This window comes from Amphiprion ocellaris, chromosome 22, assembly GCF_022539595.1.
Source record: "Amphiprion ocellaris isolate individual 3 ecotype Okinawa chromosome 22, ASM2253959v1, whole genome shotgun sequence".
NCBI classification, from domain to species: Eukaryota; Metazoa; Chordata; class Actinopteri; family Pomacentridae; genus Amphiprion; species Amphiprion ocellaris.
Genome location: NC_072787.1, coordinates 23,416,352 through 23,441,608, shown reverse-complemented (window position 1 = coordinate 23,441,608; position 25,257 = coordinate 23,416,352). Strand labels below are relative to the sequence as shown.

The 25,257-nt window shown below is 38.8% G+C and overlaps 1 protein-coding gene across 2 annotated transcripts in view; it reads right to left on the bottom strand.

Annotated features, from left to right (window-relative positions):
- The window catches only part of rnf152 (ring finger protein 152), a 77,701-nt gene that overhangs the window by 33,115 nt on the left and 19,329 nt on the right, over positions 1 to 25,257 (bottom strand). Inside the window, exon 4 of one of the 2 annotated variants that reach the window (XM_023270978.3) lies at positions 11,804 to 11,905. The exons of the other annotated variant lie outside the window; for it this stretch is intronic. The gene's annotated coding sequence lies outside the window, so the exon portion shown is untranslated. The remainder of the gene's footprint in view (positions 1 to 11,803; positions 11,906 to 25,257) is intronic. 2 annotated transcript variants of the gene reach the window in all.

The following is a 25,257-nucleotide window of genomic DNA, read 5'->3' as shown; positions in this document are numbered from 1 at the left end:
AATGTGGTAAATGACTATTGTAGCTGGAAATTTTTAATGGAATATCTCCATAGGGGTACAGAGGAACATTTCCAGCAACCATCACTCCTGTGTTCTAATGCTACATTGTGTTAGCTAATGCTGTTAAAAGGCTAATTGATGATTAGAAAACCCTTGTGCAGTTATGTTAGCACATGAATAAAAGTGTTAGTTTTCATGGAAAACATGAAATTGTCTGCGTGTAAATGTCACCAAAGAGATGACTGAAGTCAAGAGTGGAACTCCAAGCAGTCTCTTGAGGTTTATTTACTCCTGTCATGTTTTGTCGTTCACCGTGGACATTTTTTTCGCTGCCATCTAAAGTCCTGCACTTCTATGGAAACAGAGCAACCATGAAAATTCTGTGCTTTTTGGTTTAACCGTGAAGCAAGTAGTGACTAATAGGGCATATAATTCATGGTGTTCTAAATGTGTCACACGACACAAAAAACATTCAGGATTAAATAAAAAAAGGTGAGAAAAACTGAAACTGAATGGTCAAGAAATGACAATAAATGCAAAGTGCTTTTTGGTCGACAAACTTAAATAAAATCTAAGCTTCAAATAGTAAATTAATTCTATAAAAAATGCCAAAAAGGGACCAGTAGTCTAACCAGATTTGGTAAAAAAAAAATAAAATTCTGTGCTTTTCACTTTAACCAGGAAGCCAGTAGTAACTGGGCTGCGAACAACAATCACATGATGAAAATTCATGAACTTTTTTTAGTTGAGCTGGATTGAACTGCAGGCTGTGTGTACAGATATGAATTCAGTATGTATAGTCAGTTTTTTTTTATTGTACACGTTGATTCCATTTTTAATAAAATTTAGTTGAATCCATAATCAACTGATTTGTTATATTTGTGTTATATATAATTTGTGGTCTTACAACTGTCATACTGCAGTAGAATTACAATTAAATACATTTTTGAGTTTTTTTCTGACTCTAGTCATGGTTGTGCTGGTTCCATAGGGGTGCAGGACTTCTTATAATGTAACCGGACACGAAAAACACCCAGAAACTGCTTGTAATTCACAGTGCCAGCCGACAAATGTTCAATATTGGTGATAAGGTTTTATCTTTATGAGGTGCAAAAGCACAAACAACACGTCCAAACAGAGAAAATCCACAAATCCATCTCTGTTCGAGCTTCCAACTTGGCCGTAATTACACGTGAAAAGCTCGTCTGGTTCGGCATTAAGTAAACACGACTGCAGGAGAAGCTCACACTCATAAATCTCTTCCTGCCTTTGGGATTTTCAGAAACAGCGAGTGCTCAGGAAGCTACAAAAAGTTTGTTCGATTCCTCTCGGAGGTCAACCCTCTCACAGATTCAGCGATTACCAAAGCTGCAGCTCACAAAAATGAAAACTCTCGCTGCCCCCCGGTCGTCCGTCGCTTCCCACCTGCGATTGAAATTATTTATTTTCCCAGAAAAACCAAGAGTTGGAAGCGGGGAGGTGGTTGGTTTGATCCGACAGCCACCCGAGGAGTGGACAGATTATGGCTGGGCTGCAGGATCAGTCGTCAACACGCCGAGGTGAGGCCTCTGGATGCAGATAAAGCTTTCCTTTTCAACAAACACCTCACAGGGAAAACCAATCCCAAAAACCTGCAGCCGCAGAATGGGTAAATTATAAGGGAGGTAATGGCAGCAATTTCAAAAGGGCACCTTGTGAAACATGAAATGTGGTGTTTTCTTGTTTTTTTTTCTTGGAAAAATCAAATCGTCTGGTTATAATGAAGCAGAAACTGAGCTCTGTTTGATTCACAAGTCGTCCTCGTCTCTGAGGCTGAGCTTCACACGTTGGCAGCTCCAGAAAGATTAACTTTAGAGAGTCCAGAAATCCTGCAAGGTGACATCAAGTACAAGCGAACACAGCGGGATCGTGTCAGCCGCCCGGGCCAGAACTGTGAGGCTTTGAACCAAAGAGAAACCACAGGAACCACAGCGGCACGGTGTCCAGTCCAGCTCTGTGATTCCAGCTCATCCTTCTCCTGTGAGCGACGACGTTCCGAACACGCGCCAGGACTTCATTTGGAGGGAATCCATGTTGTCGCGGTTAATGGGAATGAATGACACACTCTCCTTCATTTGGCAATTCAAGCAGATATAGGCTTTAAAAAGTATATTAGCTTTTGTGCCATCAGTCATTTTCTCGCATTAGTATCCAATTTACATCTGGGATTAGACACGCAGCTCGTATCTGGATCACTGGCACTTTAATTTACACCTGGAGTTGAATCATCACATGCTTTTTAATGCTCAAAAGTCTGATAATCTCATACATGCCACATGCTAACTGTATTTGCATAATAACTAGAGCCCAAGATAAGGCGAAAACACATGAAAATTAAGAAAATTTGACACAGCATGTGGAGAAAATGCACAAAACACGCTGCAAACAGTGCAGACGAAAACTGGTAATTTTTCAAGAAGGCACTAAAAAGTGATGGATGAGTAATGGTGAATGCTACAACCCAGCGTTGTACCAGCACAGGTGAGTTTTTGGTGCCCAGCGAGGAGGTTCTAGTCTCAAAAGAAAATGACAGCACCAAAATAACAGTTTAATTGCCAATTCAAAATATTTTTTAAAGGAAATCGCCAAAACCACATCAGTTATCAGAGTCCGAAACTTAAAAACACAAAGATTTGTCTGATTTTCAACATTCCAAATTTTATGGAATACTTCTGATCAAAAGCCTAAACCAGAGTAATAAGACTCCCTCCACCATATTTCCTCCCTTGACCAATGGATGAAGCCAATTTTCAATTAGATGATAACCGATGGTAACTTTACTAGTCTTTAAATAGTGCTGAAATCACTGTATTGGTCTTAGGATATTAAAAGAAATGAGGTAAGATCAAGTCATGTTCAAAATAAAATTTACTGTAAGCCTGAGTCATATGGAGATAATCCATTAATTTTAACAAAATATAAACTTTTTTTTACTATATTATGTGAAAATAAGAAGGGATGAGGACTAAGAGTAGGACTTTTGACATTGAAGCCCTCTTCGGATGTCCAGTATTTTCAAAATTCTAGCCTTGCTAAATTTAGATTTTGAATAAATTATGTACACGATCATCAATATACACATTAGCAAGATAACAGCTAACAGCAGTAAAAAAAAATTTTTTTAAATTATTTTTTTATATATATATATATATATATATATATTAAAAAATATATATATATTACTAGCTGTCTAAAAGACTAATTAACTACCTTTAGCTAACAGTGTCACGCTATATTAGCTTGCTGTAGCACTAGTTTGCGAGCTTGAATTCTTTCCTTTTGAGAATATAGTTAGTTTTTTGCATAAGTAAGACATTTATAGGCATCTACAGTTAGCAGCAGTAAAAGTAAATCTTTACCTGTATAAAAGGCTAACTACCTGACTTTATGTTAAGCTAATAATGTTAGTGCTACATTAGCTTGCTGTAGCACTACATAGCTAGCTCGAATTCTTTGCTACTAAACAGCACTGTGGATTGGCCATTAATTAATTTAGATTTCAGTGATAAAGTACTAAAATATTATATTGTAAATTAATTGGCTTCAATCAAACCGTTTAAACAGAAAAATCTAAAAGAATTTCGCTATGTCTGATTGAATATATTGCAGTTTAAGTCAGAGGAAGATCAACATTTGAGAATACAGTTAATCTTACGCATGAGTAAGAGGTTTTTAGGCATTTATATAATACCTACACAGCAGTAAAAAGCATATTATTATCTATCAAAAAGGCTAACTAGCTGACTTTATCTTAAGCTAATACTGTTATGCTATATTAGCTTGCTTCAGCTCTAGCTAGTGAGATTAATTGGGTCAAATTGTTGAAAAAGCAATATCCAAACTAATTTCTCTATGTATTATTGAACACCACGTTCCAGTTAAAGTCAAAGCAACATCATTATCTGCATATATCATGCATAATTAAGATGTTGTATTGCTCAAAGTAACTTCTTTTAGACACATGACGGTTGACCTCTAATTTTAACATGAATAAATCCTGAGATAAAGTCTCTAGATGCCTCCTTATGTCTCAGAATAAACAGCACCTGCAGCAAAATGCTAAATGCAGCGGGCAGCCACGCCGACAGAGATATCAATATGTACACCTGTGGGCCTCCTGTTGCCATGACCACCAGCAACAGCTGCATCACAGTCGCCATGGCGCCGTTGTCACCGCCGGCCGGCCGACGGGGAATCAGCGCTTCCTAAACAAATTAGTCCGCAGGAAAACTGCTGAGGCCCGAACCCTGTAATTACATCAACCTGAAACCGAATTACACGGCAACTGTAATAACTAACGCACGTCAAAGCGGAGCTCCTCTTCCTCCCATCATCAGTTCGGAGCAGCTATATCGGGGTATTCATTCCCAGGGGAGGCAGAGAGAAATGTCAAGACAACGGAGACATGGCTCATCCTCCCTCCCTGGCCTTTTCGCTTCTCCTTCCATCACTCCCCGCATTCTTCTCACTTCCCCTCCTCGTTCATCCTCCGCCAAAACTCCTCTTTTTATCCCGTCATCTACATTGTGAGGAGCGTCTCCTCCGCCGTGGAAGCAGAGCAGGCGAGATGAGAGAAATCGCGACACATCGGGAGGATTTTAAAATTCAGCTTTCCGGTGGAGGAAAATGAGATATCTGCTGGGTGTTTTTTGTGACTTTACCACTGATCTGCCGAGATGAAAGTTAAAGACTGTCACTCTTTATACCAACTTTCAAAATACTCTAAATGGAAGGGTGTGATATCATTTAACAAGAAAAAGCACACAAATTTGTATTTCTTCTTAATTTTTGTTTCAGAACTAAAAAAAAATCTTAGAGACAGGTGCATCAGAGGTTAAAAAAGGAGCAAATTTCACGCAAACCGACCACACTGATGAACCCACTATGCATAAAAATTTAGGTCTGAGTTCCTACAACATGAGACCGACACAACCCTCACTGAGCTCTAAATGTTAGTAAAAAACATCTAAATAATGCAGAAAACAGTTCACTATGAAGCTATTTAAGGATGCGTGAATGACGATATTATTCCAGACTCAAATGTGGCACTAAAACGATGGTTTTCCAAAAATATGTGAGAAAATATTAGACAAAACTCCAAGAAAAATTGTCAAAAAGCAACCAGAAATATACTTGTAATAGCACAAGTGATGGAAAATGATAGTTTCGAATGATAACGATTACATTTAGAGCTTCAATCAATCATCAACTGTTTTGATTTTTGAAAGTCTAAATGTGTAGTTTCTAGCATCTTAAATGTGGGTATTTTCTGGTTTCTTTCCTCCTCTGTGACAGTAAACTGAATATCTTTGGGTTCTAGACTAAACATTGGTCATATTGGGCCCTTTTTCACCATTTTTTTGGCATTTTACAGACAAAATTACTCATCAATTAATCAAGAAAATAATCATCAGATGCATCAAGAATGGAAATAAGTATTAGTTCCAGCCATATTTACAATGAAACTGTCTGAAAAAGGGCATTTTCTTTTTTAATTGTAGTCAATTTGCAACAATAAATCACTTTATTTACAAAAGATCAGAGTAGCATCGCTGCCATTTAAACACCAAACACACAGGTGAGTCTGTTTTAAGTAATTAGTGATGCAAATTTGAGGCTCACTCAATAGATAAACCATCTTTTTGCGTACTGAATGTTAAATGGCATTCAAGTGATTAGCAGATGTTACAATTAGATGGCTAAATCAGCTTCTCTAAGTGCTTTAGATGGTCTAGATATGCTCATTAACTGGGTAACCCCAAAGTCCAAAAGCAGCACGTTTTTCTACAGAAAGATTTCTGGACTCTTCATTCAGACCAATAGGGTCTTAAAGGTATGTAAAGATATTTTTCGATGTCACCACTTCTGTGAGTCACTTCTAGTTATCAAGCCAAGAGAAAATTCTCCTGGAAGCTTTTCAGAAACTACTAGTTTTAGTATTTTTAGCTGCTTTTCCACTGACTTCAACCACAACCTTAACCAAACCAGAACTTGTAGGACAGAAGGTGATCAGTTCTGCTTTGCTTTTACAGGACATTTTTCAGTACATAATTAAAAAAGCATGAGTTTTACAGCAAAAGTTGAAAGAGCTCTCTTCAGTGGTCATTGCAATGTCGCTGCATTTGTCGTAGTGAAGATTTATGGATTTATATTTAGCTCCCACGTTGCTGTGGTTACTGATTTGGTACAAATGCCACTGGTGGATAGTTCCTGGTTTGTGTTCTGACCAGTCTGGACCTTTACTGCAAGTAATTTCTTTGCTTTTTCTTCAAATTACTTACGTCCATCTGCACTGCTAATGTATGATATGGACAAAAACAGCAAAAAATACTTTTAATGAAAGAAATTTAGCTTCCGAAACTGAAGTCCATGAGTTTTCGTAGTAGAAAAGTAGCCCAGGAACTACTTATTGTCTGTATTTATTTCAAAAGTAGGTAATAAGTACTTAATATTCAGTTAACCAAAGAATAAGACCATGTAAAGCAACCAATCCTCCAGTTAGGAAACTATAGCATGAGCCACAATAACCAAATTCATGAGAAATGCGCCTGGTTGAAATAAATCAGATGTATCCTTTAAATGTTTGTCATTTCCTTTGCCAAAAGTGTGTTCTTGAGTCTAGTTCCTGAAAAGGATACACACCAAAAAGGCTTAGCATCGCTAAATGGCAAACATTTAGGTTTGGACTGTTGGCAGAACAGCACATCACCATTTTTTAAGTAAAAATAATTGATCGCACAAAAAGTGACTGTTTTATAATGAAAATAATCACTAGCTGTGGCCGTTTATCCATTAATTTGGCTGTTGTGGCTATTTGGGTCCTGCTAACTTTGCTAATAGTCGTACCAAAAAGTGTGCAAATGGGCAACTACAGCTTTTCGATGAAAGTCACTTTCATAGGAGTCAATTTTAAACCTTTGTTATCCAGTTTGACAGAAAGGAAACACAGAAGTCAGCTGCCTAAAATAGCCATTTTGACTGTGATTTAGGGATCTCCTTCCAGTGACACTTGCTAGCACAGTGTTAGCATGAGCCACAATAACCATATTTATGGGAAATACACTGAGTTAAAAAAATACCAGAGTTACATTTTAAATGTTTGGCTTTTTGACTTGAGAAAATGTGTATTTCTGAGTCTATTTCCTGGAATTATTAGTAGGGTTAAAGGGGTACAAACCTAAATTAGCGGCACAGTAGTAAATGGCCAACATTTACCGTCTTTGTCCGTTTGACATCATTGTAAATTGAATATATTTAGGTTTGGACAACATTGTGAGCATTTGTTAGTATTTTCTAAGTAAAAATAATTGATTACTCGGAAAAAGCGACTGTTTTACAATGAAAATAATGATTACCTGCAACCCCGGAAGCCACATTCGGGCAGTGATTTATTCCAAATTAATAAATGTCGTCAGGAACCTGTGCCACAGCATAACCCCAAAGCTCTTATCTCCTCATTCTAAAAACATTACGTCCGAGTCCACGTCCTCCTGCTTACCTTTTCTAATAGGAAGACTATGTAAAGCAGTGGCAAAGGCAAGTCGTATTGTTTATCTTCAAACCATTACAGCGCCATCCAGGCACTGAGGCAATTAATTACTGAATTATACCATGCTGGTGCACAATGAATGCAATAGGCCCTTGGGGCTTTTTTCTCATTACCAGGTACACACTGTCCTACACGGGCGAAGCAGGGGAGGCTTTTAATAACATTTAGTATTCAGATTAAACCGCTGTATGCAGCCAAAGCTCCGGCTTCCAGGGTTTCGGCTCGAAAGTAGGATCAATTTAGAGTCCAATTAATTCAAATTGTGTGGAAACATGCTCACAAGGAGGAAAACAATCGGCTGTCCCATTAAGGCGAAGACAAACAAGGGTTTGCAGTGGTGAAAAGGAGGGACACCTGATGTGTTTGACATGCCTTCTGTCATGATTTGGTACAGTACTGCAACGACACGAAGCTTTTGAAATAATAAACACATTGTGGAGTGGATTTTTTTCAGTGTTTGAAAGCCTCCGAGGGGCTGCCAGTGGGTTTGATCTGGATTTGAAGATTGCTTCAAATATGATGTTTACTATGTCCAATGAAAAAGGGGGGATTCATTACAGCTCAGCGAACACCACGGAAACAAACAAAAAGTCAGAAACTGTCTGTCTGGAAGCAGCAAGAGCAAAATCTGCATCAAACGTGAAGGACAGAAGCAGCAAAGGCATCGAAAATCCCATATATTCTTTGATTTTAGTGATTTTTCCATCATTTTATCTGGTTAATCAACTTGCGATGCTACTCTTTAAATATCATGGCAATCCCGTCGTCCCAGAACGCAGCCGCTAATCACCGCCGTGACCTTCGCAGAGATTCAGGGAAATTCATTAATGAGGCTTTAATGAAGACGCGTCACGCCGACAGTCTTCGTTGTTAACCTCAATAAATATTACATCAACGTACGTCCAACTGACCTTATAGAACGGAAAACGACATCAATGTAAATAACTAATTGATGATTTGTTTATATCTGAGTGTGAGTGGTTGAATTAAATAAAGATGCATTTGAAAGAACCTGGAAAATATGAAACATTGACTGTTTAATTTAGCCTTATATTTTCCTGTAGCTTTCAACCACGATTCATGGTCTTCATTGAGCTCATAGTCGGACCTGTCGTCACTTATGTCATCACTTTATGATTATTTTTCTGCCTATTTTGAAAGCTACCAATACAATTTCCAAGGCTTCTGTCATGTAACAACATGCGTTCAATTTACAAGTGACAATGACAATTCAGTCAACTCTATCGACTGATAAAAACCTTGAGGTGCAACTGAAAGCTACAAAAAAAAAGCCAGTAAGTGAACCTTGAGATTTTTTTTTCTTTTTCCAGAATTTTGGTCACATGATACAAAAAATGTATCATGTGACAAAAAATTTACCAAAATCTGTCATCACTGACAGCATTCATTGGAATGTCACATCAAAACTTAAAATCTTAAGTAGGATTTACATTTAAACATGATATGTATATGCAAAGAACAATTTATATTTCAGCTGTGTCAAATACACTTTGCTGATCTGCATATTTGTACAAAAAAGATTTCCATTTCACCTTAAGTTGTCAAATTTAAAATCATTTAGTTGCAACATCAAGAAAAACTAAACCACTGGCACTAAATGCATGTTGGACCCTAGTCTTATCAGCAAACCTGTGTTTATTCCAGTGTTTTCAGTAGAGTGGTAATAATTCTCAGTGTAAAAAAATGCACATGTAACACCCTTAGTAAAAAGCTTCTGTTTCTTCTGGCATACCATTATTCCTGCAATAGATTCATTTAGTTAACAGCTCAAACAAATACTTGGTATATCTGGAAACGACTGTGTGTGATTTAATTGGGTTTTTTTTTCAGACTTGTGTTGCCTTTTGTAGTATTGGGATCAGATTTTGACACCTGTGCTCCTTAAACTATCCTCTTGAGTCATTACTGGCTGTGGCAGTGGAGCTGGTATAATTTTCACCTTGTGAGTCTATCCATCTTCGGTGTTATGACATGTGGTCCTGGAGACATTTACTTTAGCTAAACCTGTTACTAAATCAATTATCTAACTAAATCTTGTTTCCAGGAACACACAACCTTTCAATCTTTTGACATCTCATGTTGATTCATTGGTAAGTCAAGAAAATAATCAGCAGATTAGGTGATAATTGAGATATTAATAGTTAAGGTAAGACATTTAAATTTGATAGTTTTTTGGGGGTTGAAAGTAATTACACTGTGATGTTCTTATCTGATTAAACCCATGAAAACATTGAATTTCTGCCTTGAATCCAGTCAAACAAACATATCTGCAGATTCAAATGTTAAAAAACAGTCTGCAGCTCTGCTCAGTGTGTGTTTCAGATGGGTCGGTTCACGTTACACACCACATGCGACCATCGACCTCCCCGGCAGCAAGGTGCTGAGCGAATCCTCGCCGGAGATCCGCGGCCGCTGAGACGCTTAATGTAGCAGAAGAAGGGAAAGCAGTGTGGCCCAGTTAGTCATTCTGTTTGTGTGCTGATTCAGACTTAAAAACAGGTAGAGCAAAAAAAAGAAAGCACTTCCCGGCGGCAGTAAAGACACATTAGAGGCCCAGTGGAGGATTTCTGCTGGATGCAGTAAATGGGATGCTGCTACAGACTCCCTGGTGGCTGGAGCGATATGAGGACAGTTTTTTTTTTTTTTCTAACTTATCTCCCCAGAAGCATATGTGAAATCTCAGATATTCCATTTCCAGACTGCATAGGAAAGTGGTGACATATGTGACAGACCAGTCTATCGGTACTGGAGGCAATCACACGTGTGGCATCTAATTTCAACAGCTGTATCCGTCCTGGATGAAAACGAAAGGAAATTATTCATCGGAACACCCTTTGCAACTCCTTCCCAGCCACCCATGACTTGTTTTATGTCCAACAATGATCTCCGCAGCGCCTGCCAAGCATATAAATCTGGCTTCCAGGACAGAGTGCTGAACACAGTGAGCCGCGATGGATCCAAAGGCGGTACGTCTCTATTATAGTTAAAAGGCCCGAGCACAGAAAGACCTGGATCAAAGTGGGAAGTGGTGGACTAAAGCCAGAGGATGGTCACAAAAAACTTGGTAGTTTACACCCAATTGTTCAAATTGCATGATTTTTGATACCAAAATTGATGCCACGAAAGGAAAAATCAATCAAATAAATGTATTTCAATATTAACTGTAGCGCATTTTGATGAGATAATAGTATAAGCTGTCGCTACATAAGCCTAAAGAAGCTAACAGTGGGGCATCATTGCAGGAATGGCAAAAAAATGGAAAATCCTTTAAATGTCTTTGATTGCTACACCATAAAGGTGGTAGTTGGTACCCGAGTATTGAAAATGAATAATTCTTGACACCAAAATTGACTCCACACATGAAAAACTCAAGCAAATTAATGTGTTTTGATATAAACTCTCGCACAGCAGTACATTTTGACATACAGTAGCTTGCTAACTTGCTGAGCAGCATCCAACTAACAGTATGAGCTATTTCTGTTAGCTTGAACAAGCTAACATTGGTATCTGAAACATCCCTAAACTTCTTTCAACCTCTCTAAATACAAAATTTCTCCATGAATGTCTAATTCCCCATCAGATTGTTTGTTCTATGACAATAAGATCAAATAAGAAATTGCAATAAAACAGTAATTAACCTTTAATGTGCAACGGCTTCATGCTAAGATTGTCACTAGCACTTGTGTTGTCACGATACCAAAATTCTGACTTTGACACAATACCAATGCAGAAACCTACAACAGCCATTAAAACTTGTATTTGCAGCTATATCTTGGGGTTGTGAAAGCTAAAAAAAAATGGTCCCACTGGTGTACAACAACATCAATGATCATCGCTAGCACATATTTAGCAAAATTTAAGTCCGTTCACATTATCATTAGCATGTAAATATGTACATTTTGCCAGATTAAGTGTATGTGTAACTGTTTAGCATGTTAAAGTTAACAGCACTGACTGTTTTTGTCTTTCAAGCTCGACCCACACCTGATTATTAAGTTCCACCTGTTTGAAGCACTACATAAAACACCGGGGGTTCTCTAAAGTCGTCAGGGTTCATCCTCTGGGAACCGCAAAAGCCAAATTTCAATCAATCCACACTTATTTAACTCAGGACCAAAGGCTTGGTCTGACAGACTTTGTGCTGCGCCTCGAGCGTAATTAAAAATCAAATAAACTCCCCTGCGGCTCATCTACCTTTTATCTGCCCTTCTTCCCAAACATTGCCCATCGCTCGTCTTTTTTCCCTCCTCGCTGCAGCTCGTTGCCATCACGCCACATCCCTTCAGGGCCTGTGTCCTTGTGTACCACGGGAAAGAGGGGAAAAACAAAACAATCTCAATCACGGCGGGCGTTAGATGCGACTCCTCCACCCTGCAGACAAAACACAGCATGTGGCCTTTTCCACAGAATGTCCCCAAACAAGCTCCGCCGGGTTCAAAGGGGAGGTCACCCTGAAAAAAAAGCACATTTTAACAAAGACCTTCGCCTCCTGGGATAAAAACCATATTAACAGCTCTGCTCCTGGGCCACCAGCCTGCCAGAACCAACTCAGAATAAAATAAAAAAATGAAAAATACACCCACCACTGCAAGCCAAGTTTTACGAGCTGTAATAGCTTTCAAATTCAATCCCCAAATCAAATCTGAAAGTAAAATTAGATGCCCGTGGTTAGGAAGTGGGGACGGAGGCAGAGAAATGTCTGCTTAGCTGGCCGGCAAAAAACAAGATGCAGGATGGGGATGAATAATAATCGTAATCAAAATAACTATAATAACAGAGCCTCTGTAAAACCATTAACCCTCCGAACCCTGAAACCCACCGGCAGGTTTGTAAGGCTGGTTATCTTAATAGAAATATGAAAAACTGCCAAACTGGCACCATTGATCAAAGCCAGTCACTGTGTAAAAAAAAAAAAAAAAAAAAAAGCGAAAAAAAATCATTGGATTTTCCACTTTTTGATTACTTCAGTTAAATTAAAACGTGATGTGGCATTCGATCAGAAAATGTGAACAAATCTAACCTCAAAATTATACTTCACTTGCAAAAATAAACCATCTGTAGTAACTAGATGCTGTAAATAACAAAAAATTCTGCATACCTTGGTGCAATCATGTCACTATTAAATGACAAACAGTCATGTGATAAAAATTCTGGGAGTGTTTGGGTTGAACTACAGGCAGTGTTTACACAGAGCAAAAATATGGAAACAAATTTTACATTTTAAATATTTATAGAATGTAGAGTTCACATTTTTCCACAATTGATGAGTCCCATGTAAATTTGAAAAAATGTTGTACATGTTAATTCCTTGTTTGTTTGGTTTCTTTTTAATGAAAAACCAAATAAATTAATCTTTTTTCTCTTTTATTGATTATTAATGGCATTTAAATTTCATCAGAATGCACAAGTATGGAAACAAATTGGAGAAATCAAAAAACTAAGAAAGCAAAGCGTACTTGAGCGATAAAATAAATGCAGCACGGCTCAAAAAGGAAAACAGGAAGTTGTTGGAAGATTGATGAGATCATGTGTGAAAAACAATGAGTTTGAAGAGGTTATAGAAATGTTAAAAAGAGGAAATATGTGCAGTAGGTAGAGTCACCATTTTTTCTTTCCAATGTTGGTAACAGCTGGAGGCACTTGGAAGAAATTCTGTACATGTTCATTCAAGGTTTTTAAGGTTTCCATAGAGGCTCAGGACTTCACATTGCAGTGAAAAATGAGCCCACAGTGAATAAAAAAATGAGCAGAGCCCAAAAAATAAAAAAACGCCCACGGACCGGTTGAGTTTCCGAGGGTTAAGCCACCACATGCTGCTGCTGCTGATATTCCTTCTCTCATGATGCCTTCATGAACAGCGGCTGACACAGATTGTGTCTCATCCCCGTGATAAATAATGAAGGCGTGCGCGAGCCGGCGAGCCGAAGCAGACGGCCCCAGATGTTAGAATAAAAGAAAAAGTGGGTCAGTTTTCTCGCTGATGCTAAACACGTGGCTGCACGGCGAGCGAGCCGAGCATTCGGCCCGGTCGGAGTTATAATTTACCGAGCTTTAATCTATATGCAAACCATCCGTTCCACCTAAGGCGAGCGGGGTGTAAATTCAGAGTCCTGTTGGCTGCAGTTCATTAAAGGTCAGGAGGTGAGCTGCAGAGTTGCGTCACCTGTGTTGCCTCGTAAATGGCTCCCAGGGGTGTCGTACAGCTTTGTCAATACATCACTCACTGCTCAGGGGAGGGGGAGCTTCGCCGCAGACCTTCACAGCCCAGCGATGTTACACCCACTCATCCATCTGAAATACCAAACATCCATCAGCCTCCATATCTGCCTCAGGATGTGCATCCCGACCCCGCTGCATCCAGCCAGCAGCGGCGCAACCTCACGCAAATCTGGGCGTTTATGCATCTTTCACCGTAAATCGACCGTCGACAGTCCTGCTCATCACTCATATCTGGATCATTTGACGGCTCACACACCTCACCTTTGGTAAACAGAAGCTTCCAATTCAAGCTGTTGAACAATTTTTGCCGCAAAGTGGTCAAAAAACTTCATTAAACATTCATCAACACCTCATTTAAACCATCATGTCTTACATGGCTTCCTGTACATAAAACATTACATGGATGTTAACACATTATAGCAAAACAGGAAACAAAAAAAGGGGAGAAAGTTCTGCATTTCTTCTCAGCATGTTGCTACACAATAATGGACAAATCCGTTTTGAACAAGTGGTGAAGCTCATTCATTTGTGTCCAGACTCAAAATGTATGTTTGGTGACAAATTAAAAGAAAAAAAAAACAACATAAACACCCTTTTCAGACGTCTAATGATGAATGGTTTGTCATAGTAAGCAAGTGTTCAATAAACTCAAAGGAAAGAGTCCTAAACAGCTGGAAGCAACAAACTAAACTGTGATTGACAGGCATAAAGTGTAACTTTCTAATGGGATTCTTTCTGAGATACACCCTGTCTCCACATCAGGGATAATTTATTATTAGCTAAGTAATGAATGAAGTTACAAATGCGTGTAACTCACTTGCTTTGGAGATGCTCATGTGGATTTTGCTCAGGGGAAAGACTCTCGCTGTGATGTTTTTGGATGAATATTGGTGCTGAAATGTTGAAAACTCCTTCCCTTAATTACTCCCCTTACTCGGTGGCCGTTAATGTGACAGGGTGCAGTTCAGACTTGTGATGTGTTGAAAGCGATACAAAAAGAGCTTTTACACTTACAGACAAGTGACCAGGGTGCTCACTGACACATAAAGTTGAGATGTCCAGTTTCTATCAGGTTAACGGAAAGGACTGCAAGTCCGAACAAGCTTGGGGTGTCTCAGTAAGGCATTGAACCACCAAATACCGCTTCAATGCATCCTTGGCATTGATTTTCTCTGTCTCTGGAACTCTACTGGACGGATGAACAACATTCTTCCCACAAATATTCCCTCATTTGGTGTTTTAATGATGGCAAGTCCATCCAAAATCAAGATCTGGTGACTGTTAAGGCCTAAACCATATGATTTACATCTTGTTCCCTATGGATTGAAGTACTGTCATATCACGGAAGAGACAGCTAGAATCAGGATAGAAATGTTTCATCACAGGATAAAGATGATCACTCAGAGCAACTTGCATTGATTTGCAGAGAACATTCCCTCTAAGGGGCAAGACGACCCAAATCCCACCACCACCACCACCACCATGTCATAACGGAGCAACAGGATGTCTTCACTCTAGGGTTCAGTTCTTCTTGAAATTTGCTATCTATATGCATTTTTTGAAGACTTTGAAGTGTGTAAGTTCAATGACAGGAAGCAAAAAAAGTCAAATTTCCTGTGTTCATGAATAAATCTGGTTCTGACAGTATCCCAGTAAGAGATTTACCTGCTGCTGATCGGCTTAATCAGCATTGTGTGAACTCATTTGGTAAGGCTTTACATGTAACAGATGTTCATTTATATGCAAATTCCCGCACTTCAGCTTTAATGCTAGCTAGCTACCTGGGCAAATTTACAAAGGGCAGTAGGCACACACATTTAACACAGTCATTCCCTGGTACTATGGCTTTATTCATTGTAGAAAGGTAAATGTCCCATTCTGTGGAAGTGTACGTATATGAACCATGAACCAGGCTAAACTCCCAACGTTGTATAGCGTTACACCTCTAAAAAGCATTAAACAGCGGCTCTTTGGTGTCTTCGCCACAACAATGAAGTGTTTTTTTCCACATTGCAAATGCAAAACCTGCTCCAACCTCCTCCACCTCCAACCTGTATATCCAAAAAGCCACAAAAATGTGAATTAAGAACAGGGTGGCATACTTCGGACTAAACTCGAGAGCCTTCTTATATGAAATTGCTTAGTTTTAGCTTGATGGATTTCTCATTTGCCAAATGGTCATGGAAAAGAAAACAAGGCAGGTTTTGAAGCTTCTGGATGAACACTTGACTGAAAGATTGTGAGAATTCCTACTATAGTCTGGTATTTTTGCAGTTGCTTACTCCTTGAAGTACTGATTTGGTTCTCAGATTAATATTGTTATCATTGCTAGTGTTGACGGCCAGGAAAATTCTCAGGAATCAGAAAAACCATACAGACGCTGCTGTCCAAGTTTCATTTCAAATGCCGCTTCCCACTCTTGATCCCTGTGAATCCTTTGCGAGGTGGATGGATTTTCAGGCGTGTTGGACAGTATGAAAAAGCCGTAACATCCCAGAGTGCTGAAGTGTGATGCCACCTCGCAGGTTCCTCCTCAGAGGAACGAATGACCTAATAAAGCATGTCTGACACCAGACTGCAGGAGGCTCAGGGGAGTGAAAACCTTCATCCTGAAGGCTGGAACTGGCCTCATGCAACCATGCACAAGCCGCCTGGTGTCCTTATCTACTCCACACCGACGCTTTCATGGAGAGCGCTCACATTTATATATTCACTACAGCCTGGAAGAAACAGCTTAAAAATATTAAATATCTGCATTGGGAAGTCTAAAAACTGCATAGATTCCAGGAGGCCTACAGGAAGGTTAGAAAATGTAATCAAACGTCCAACAACTGGTATAAAAGTGGACGAGAAGAGGCCTTCTATGTCAATGCTTGTTGTGTGATTTACAGAGACAATTTAGTGGAAGCATGAACTAATATTAAGTGCAAAAACGGCTATGAAACGTTCTCTTGTTTCACATTTGTAAGGGTTTCCTTGTCATTTTCGTTATTGAATGGATCATCTTTGGGTTTTGGACTGTTAGTCGGACAAAAAAAATCAATCTGAAGGTATTACATTGGGTTCCTGTGAAATTATGACAAGATATTAAAACTATTTCTTTATAATTATGATACTAAATGATTGATTAATTGACAAAATAAATGTCATATCAAACTGTAATTGTAAAACGTTACAACACTAGGTGGTCCAAGCTTCAAAAATGTGATTGTTTTATGGTTTATTACCATTGTAAATGGAATATGTTTGGGATTTATATTGTTGTAACAAGTAGAGTTGCAACATTTTATAGATTATTGGATAAAACGAAAATAAATTGAGAAATTTGTTGTTGTTTTTTTTTAGTCTTGTATGACAAAAAATGATCTGAAACCGTTCTGATCAGTTCTGGTAACACCTTTGGGGACTTTTGGGGATTTTGGGAAAAAAAATGTTTGATTCCACATTTTTGATTTCATAAGTTCTGTAAACTAAATAAATTAAACTTTTGTTTTTAATGATTTATGGTTTTCCTGCTTCTAGCCAGGGTTGTGTTGTTTCCATAAAGGTGAACATAGGATTCAGAGGGTTAATCTTCAACAATTATGAGCTTATAATGTAGGCTTTTAATGTGTAATTTTACAAAATCTGACAAAAGTGCAGTATTTTGCTGTATAATGTCAATGAGTAGAAGTAAAAGTGGTATAAAATTGAAAAAATCTGTTGGTAAATACAGTATTTGAGCAAATATCAACTGATGTCTGTTCGTTTATAGACCACAAGATCCATCGATCAACCAAGAAAATGCACATTAATTGATCTCTACACCCAACATCGATGACTAACTAACCGCCAGTCAAACCAAACAGAAATTAATGTACACAAAAGGTGTAAACTGCAGCATCCACACATCCCATCCGGCCCGCATTCTGTCAGTGTCACCGTAAAAACCGCTAACTTTTCTCCTTCTCATCGACTTAATGGATTGTGAAGGCGAGGTAAATGATTTTCTTCTGACAACACACGACGCGTTAGCCTTCACCATTCGTCACCGTTTACGATCCGTCCGCGAATAGCAGCATCCATCATCGGCGGAGACGCCCGCAAAACAACGGGAACACCAGGGGAGACGGTGATTGATTCAAATTGGAATCCTTCTCAGGAATCCTACAGGTTCCCCCCCGACTGGAAGAAGAGAAGCATTAAATGGCGTTATTAAGGACAGACAGACGAGTTTGTTTGCATGCAAGTCATTTTAGATTAGAGCGGCTAAACAAATCGAGTGTCAGGCAGCGGGAAGTGAAAACACATAAGTATCAGCTCACAAACCTGCTGCACACAATCAAACCCTTGACATCAGGAAACCAAAAGCGATTGCATTAAAAAGACTGCACTTCTCTGAAAAGCACCTCAATTTGTGGAGGTCTGAGACGACGACCGACTTCTGTCATCTTCCCTCAATTGGCATTTTAAACCTCATCTCCTCCTTTCCTCTCCTCTTTCCTTTTTTCTCTCTCTCTCTTCTTTTATGACTAAATTAAATTTACCCAGGCAATTCAGTCTGTCCATTCGCTCGCTCTCCCTGCGCTATTTTCTTTCTATCTGCCGGATACGGAGACCTTCCCTCGTCGCAGAAGGTCAACGCCAGCACCCCGTCAGTCGTCAGGAAGCTCTCAAAAGGAGCCTGAAATTGATTCATCACCGGCAGCTTCCTCTGAGGGGATCTGGTGATGAACCTTATGAATAAAAACTGGCACAGATGCGGAGCGATTTAGAGTAGTCAAGAGGTAAGAGCTGAAACGCACAGTAACATAATGCTGCTAATGTGCAGGATGAAGTCCACAAGTCTCCTCAGGTTTACAGACAAAAATAAACACACAATTCAATCTAAATTACACTCTTGAAATGTACAATAAATGCTTTAATGTAGGGGCGTCAATGATTATGTTTTGTTACACTTTTAATTAATTTCCTACTTTTTGAAAATGAATCCAAAACTAAATATATCATTTCAAAATGAAAATTAGACTAAAATTTTGGAATTTTTTTCTCAACAGATTATACCACACGATGCAGTAAAGACTGTTACACAAGACATGCAGCTCAATCTAAACTTTATTTTAGACTGTCAAAATACACAATAAATGCTTTTATGCAGCAGCTTTGTTGAATATTTTTTGGTGTACTTGTAATTAATTACCTACTTTTGGAAAATGAAACTCAAACTAAACAAAAAAAGAGAATTATGACCAAATGTTTTGCATTTTTCCTCAAGAAATAAAACTAAATGATGCAGGAAAGTCTTATTCAGCGACAACACAAGACATTAAACACAAAACTCAATCTAAACTTTAATTTAGACTCTTGAAATGTTCAATAAATGCTTTTATGCAGCAGCTTTATTGAATATTTTTTGGTGTACTTGGTGTCTGCATGAACATTTTAATAACCTTTTATAAAGTTGGTGTAAAGTCCATCTTACTTTTAAAGCATTATGAGCTGATTATCTCCACGATAATTGCAGCTGTAGCTCCAGGAGTGAGGATTGCAAAGTAGCATGGCCTCTCTTGCCCCACTTTCTGGTAGTCTGCGTTGCCATAATAAGCAATTTGAAGTCATAAATCTCATCTAGACTTTAATCTTTTCCATGGTGTACGTCTTTGTGGATTGTGGCTGCTGTTTGGGCTTTAAACATGAGTTTTAGTGTCCAAACCAGCTCATAATTCGTTAAATGTAAGATGGGCTTTACACCAACTCTATAAACGACTATTACAATGTTCCTGCAGACACTTAAAACTGGAGAAAATGGAGGCGCTGGTGGATTTTTGGCACGTTTTTTGTGCAAGAAATGGTCTTAACATGCTAACCCAGACACAAACCTAATCAATAAGTAGTGAAATTCTCAATTATTTACAGTAAATACAGAGTAAACAAGAAGAAAAAACTGGTGCAAGCTGTAGAACTCCCCACCAGGAACAACAACATCCTTGAGAAGTGGATCAGTCGCTGTTTAAGTCCAGTAAACCAGTGATTAAAGGCAGTAAACGTGGTGCACTGACAGTGCAGACGAGCAGAGAGGATGCTGGGACGTTTCCTTCCGGATGCAAATATTGACACGGTCACAGAATCAGTCGCTGCTCACATCTCCGGCGGCGTGGATTTAATTACATCTCTATTAGGAGATAGCCAAACAATAAACCCCATATCACAAAAGCTATTAGAGGGGAAGAAAACGGCACCGAAAGGCGACACAAAAGGAACCTCAATCATGGGCTGAGAGCAGCACAGATACAGAATGAAACAACTCCAGAGTTCAGCTGGAGAAAGAACCGACTCCAAATGGAAACCCAACGATGAGACGGCGATTGAAAAAGGCTTGAACAACACAAAGCCAAAGCTCTGGAAGGAATCCAGCTCCGAAAAATGTCCCCAGGAAAAATAATGACTACAGAGCAGCAGCTTAAACCTCCAGGGTTATAAAATGACTGGAGAGGAGCCATCAGAAGAAGAAACTGTAGCACAATGGACATCATCAAAAAGTCCCGTTGCATCTCACAATGCCTTTTATTGATTTTAGCACTATTCACCGACGTATCTGCTTGAAGTTAGCCCTGTTGAAGGTTAATCCTTTTTTTTTTTTTTTTTTTACAACAAAAAATATCATTAAAGAAACTGTGAAAATCTTAAAGCAAGCATTCTTTCAGTCTTTGCAGTTTCTGGCTCTAATAAATTGCACAATTTTGCCATTTTTTTAGATGGTCTTTTTTTCATTTGAATCTCTAATTTAATGCAGCATTTTATTTAATCCAAGGCCCTTTTTTTCAGATGGGAGTCGGTAAACTAACCTTAGATGTTAGCAGAAGCTCTGCCAGCTTCTTGGAGAAACTAGTTCCATGTGTTAGAGGGACGGACAGGAAATAAAAGACTGTGGGGACTGTGTTTGTCTGATTATGAGGAGGCGAAGCAAAGTGAAGTGAACCAAACAATGTGAACATTCTGTTTTGTTGAGTTCGTCCCCGTCTGACAGTTCGGCAGCAAAATGTCAGCAGATATCGGAGGGATGTGAGCAGGAGCAGATGAATTCATGAGACGCTCAGGTAGAGAATTTATGATGTAAGTTTTGATAGAAAAACTGAGTATTTAACATGAAAAACATGCAAACTAGTTAGAATCATGAAGCTGTCAGTCTCCTCTAGTGATGCTAAACGTTAAATATGAGCATATAGTGGATGGAAGTCAGCAGTGAGCTATTTGTTTGCTCAACTTCAGGTAGCAACGACATAAACAAAACATCCTCTGTGGTTTTCACATCTGTCTGAACAAGTGTCTCAGTGTTTCCTGCCACTTCCTGTTTTGCTGCGACGACTTCCTGCTCTCAGCCTTATCTTTATTCAGAAGCAAACTGCACACAGAGGTTGTGAAATTATTAACACAGTGGAAAATCTGCATTATTTGTGTTTGTGTTTCTGCAAACAGAACAGAAAGAAAAAATACAGATTAGAAAGAATGAAAGCTGATGAAGATCTTTAAAGCCGCCACAGATGACAAGATTTCATGTTTTCAAAAGATGCTGCTACGGCACGAAGCAAAGACATCAGCCTGAACTCCGGGCAGAGGGGGAAAAAAACTCAATCAATATGGTAAAACTCCTCACACAAATTAGCCAAGATCCCGTAAAGGGCCACTTTCTCCCAACAGATGGGAACCAATTAGCCACCTGACTCCCGGAAAACACTTGGGCAGCCGAGTGGAGCCGAGATGCAAATGAAGCCGAGGGAAAAAAAGGTTGAAGCGGGCCTGCCGGCGTCCTGGGAGAGGAGAAATTAATGAAGGAGACAGCCGAGGTTCGCTTTTGGAAAATGGGAGGGGAATAAAGTGGGAAATGATGTATGGAGGGCTGGACTGAAGGTCTCCAGAAAGGTTACAGAAACACCGAGCGCAGGGCAGAAATATCTGACGACTAATCCTGAAGTCAACATCGGTTAGACGTGTTCAAGTCTGTGCAAACAAGAAATCACTGATCTAGTTAATCTTGTCATGTTTATTTAAATGATGTAGTGACTAGCAGAGGCTGCTAACACTGCAGCTATCAATCCTTAGTGTGTATAGAGCCGTTAACAGGACAAATTTAACTGTTTACATCCAAAGGATTCACAATTTATAAATCTAGGCATCCCCAGTCTGAATCCATTATCAATATCCACTTAGGTTTTAGCATTTTTAAGCAACTAAATGTAACTGAAATCATCAGGAGTCCAAAGCTGTAGTCAACCAATGCAGTCTTGATCAAAGAAAATCCACTTTCCGACCACTAATTGAGCCACACTCCAACTGACAGCATCATCAGCTTAAACATGCTATAAATATACATAAAAAGTTGAAATTTGCAGTATGATAAATAACTTTAACCTGGTTATGTTATACTGAGGACCTGCTATACTGTACATCTTCCCCAATCATTTTTAAATGTGGAAAGTAACACAGACAAGTTAGCTGCTGTTTTTTGATGTTGGTTGTTGAGATGTAACACACAAACTGCTCTTTTGCAAAGTTTACACTCAACTTTTTGTCCACGTTTAAACAGAATGAAGCTACACCAACGGCTTCTTTTGACGTGTCATTTATTCCGGAGTCAACACCAAGTATACGCTCATTAAATAAGTCAGATCCAACAGTCCAAAACATGGGGGTGTTCCTTCTGCTGCTACCCTAAAATAATGGACTAATCCTGGAAAGCTTTTCTCCTAATTGAGGTGACACCAGCGATGGTCCAGCCAATGAGAATTTGGTCAGATGAGAGCATTCAGACCAACCAAGTAATCAGCTGAACTGCATTTTACACCTATAAAAATCTAATTTTTACACTGTTTGAAAAGTCCACTGTGTAAAAAAGAGCTATTTTTTTGCAATGGGATCATAGCATTAGCAGTCATTACTAGCTGGCTAGCTTGGTCATCAAGTAACTGCATTAGAGGGTTGATCTAGGGGGAGTACAATTATTTATGATGTCTCATTATGAAAGGAGAAGCCAAACAAGTGGACCAAACAATATGAAGACTCTGATTTGTTCGGTCTAGATGGCTAAGTGGCTAATGCTAGCTAACCAAAGTCTGTAGGTTAGCATCACTGTAAGCAGATGAATTTGTAAGCAACTCTTTTGGTTTCTGACAGTTTGTCCTCGAATTACTTATTTCAACGGACTTCCGTCTAACTGAAGTTTCGACAGACTAGAGGCACAACAATTAATTAATTAGTTTTTAATTGTGTTGACAGTCCAGCAATTGGTTTCAGTAATTAGGTAAGAAACAAAGTCTAATTTCTCAGATACCAGCTTCTGAACTGTGAATATTTTCTGGTTTCTTTCCTCCTCTGTGACAGGAAACTGAATATCCTTGGGTTGTGGACAAAACAAGACATTTAAGGATGTCATCTTGGGCTTTGGTAACACTGATCCACATTTATCTCCCTTTTCTGACATTTTATAGACTAAACAACTGAGGGATTAATCAAAAAAATACTTGATAAATTCATCAACAGTGGAAATAATCATTAGCTGTCACCCTACTACAAACCAAAGATACGTAGTTTTGACCCTGCTAGCAGCATGACTCTCAAGATTTAAATACAACTACTGGATGGATTGTAGAGAAATTTGGCACGGATACTTCCAAATCCATAAGAAAACACAGATTATATGCACATAATTACATTTACCTATATAAACAGATAGAAAAACTTATATTTACACTTAGAGCTGCAGGGATTAGTCAAGTTGTTGGTTAATCGACTGGAGTTTTAGTAAGTTTCCCAAGCAAAATGTCACAAATTTAATGGATTTTAGGTTCCTAAATTTAAGAATTAGCTGATTAACTTTCTTTTTTGTTATAGGGATTTAAAGATCTTTGTGTTTCAGGCTGTTGGTAGTTAATATATACAGTTATTTTCACTTTTTAGACCTTGAGATTGATTGTTCAATTGATAATGGTGATACTTTCAGTCCTCTTATGTAGCAGAAATCATTTGGCTACAAAATAAACACTATGATTTTGGTGGTCCAATGATGTCTTCACCTCTAGCGCCACCAGTAGGTCAAAATTTTCATTGACCCAGTGAAATATCTCAACATCTGACCATCAGACTGGTGCAACATTTCGTTTAGAAATGTTTCCAGGTGTTAAATCCGACTAACTTTGGTTATTTTCCTCTTGTACCATCATGAGGTTGACATTGTTTTGACAACTGTTGGTACCAATGTTCATGTTCCAGTGTTTAACTTATTCATCAGTGAATAAATACCTGCCAAAATAGCAATACTCATGTATGTAAGTTGTGCAAAACATCATTAAATAGCACCCTAACCTTGTCTTGTGACCATATCATCCACTTCTACCTGCAAACATCACCAAACCTGGACAAACAAGGATTTTGCGGCAGTAAAACTTGACCTGCAACAAACTAAAAAATAATCTGCCTGTTTCAATACAACACAGAATAGTTCTTCTGATGCCAAACTCCCAAAAATCTATCTCACATCCACTCAACAGTGAAAGAGCAAGAGGTAAACAGCTGAAATAAGATGAGAAGTTAAAGGACAGTTTCACAGCTGTGAATGTATCTGAGGCTCAGCAAACCCTACGGCAATGTTTACCTTCATTCCCTCTGAACACTCGCACAAGGCAGCAGCCGCCAGATAAAGCCAAGTAAACATTGGTAAGAGTAGGCGATACAAGGCGACACACACCCCCAGAGGTTTAGTTGTGCCAGATGCATAGAAATACATTCAGTGCTGGGGTTTTACACTGCTCCCTACAAAAAAAGGTGCTTTTAATTTAAATTCTGCCTGCATTTTAGTGTTCCCTGCTGCGTTTTCTTGCAAAGAGAGAAGTTCTAATGCAAATATAAATGAGCAGGTTGATTTCACCACAAATTAGACTCCACCTGGGACACCACATTTAGTATAATTAGGTGTTCAGTGAGCATTTTATACCTGTGCTCCATCCTCATTCCAGTTTTATATGTTATTAACCTACACTATGTGACCAAAAGTATGCGGACGCTGAATGGTTTCATTTAGCTCCCAAAGGTGGTGGATGGGATTGAGTTCAGGTTTCTCAAGGTCTTCTAAATTACCAAGCATTGGACATTTTTCATGTTAAAGCATTGTGTGATGTAGCATTAAGGCTTCCTATAATTGAAACTTTCCCCCCAACCATTAGAAACCATTTTTGCTTTTCTCACATTTTTCCCCTCACTGCAATAATAAAGCCCTACAACTCAATGAAACAACACAATGTAATAAAGTTCCAATTTACTTTACAAAAACTAAAATAAATCAACACGTGCAACATTTTCCCATTGGCATTACCAATACTGGATAAACAAACACACATTTTAATTTGTTTCCATCCTTTCCCTACCTGCTCTTTGCAAACACAGCCTGCAGTTCATCC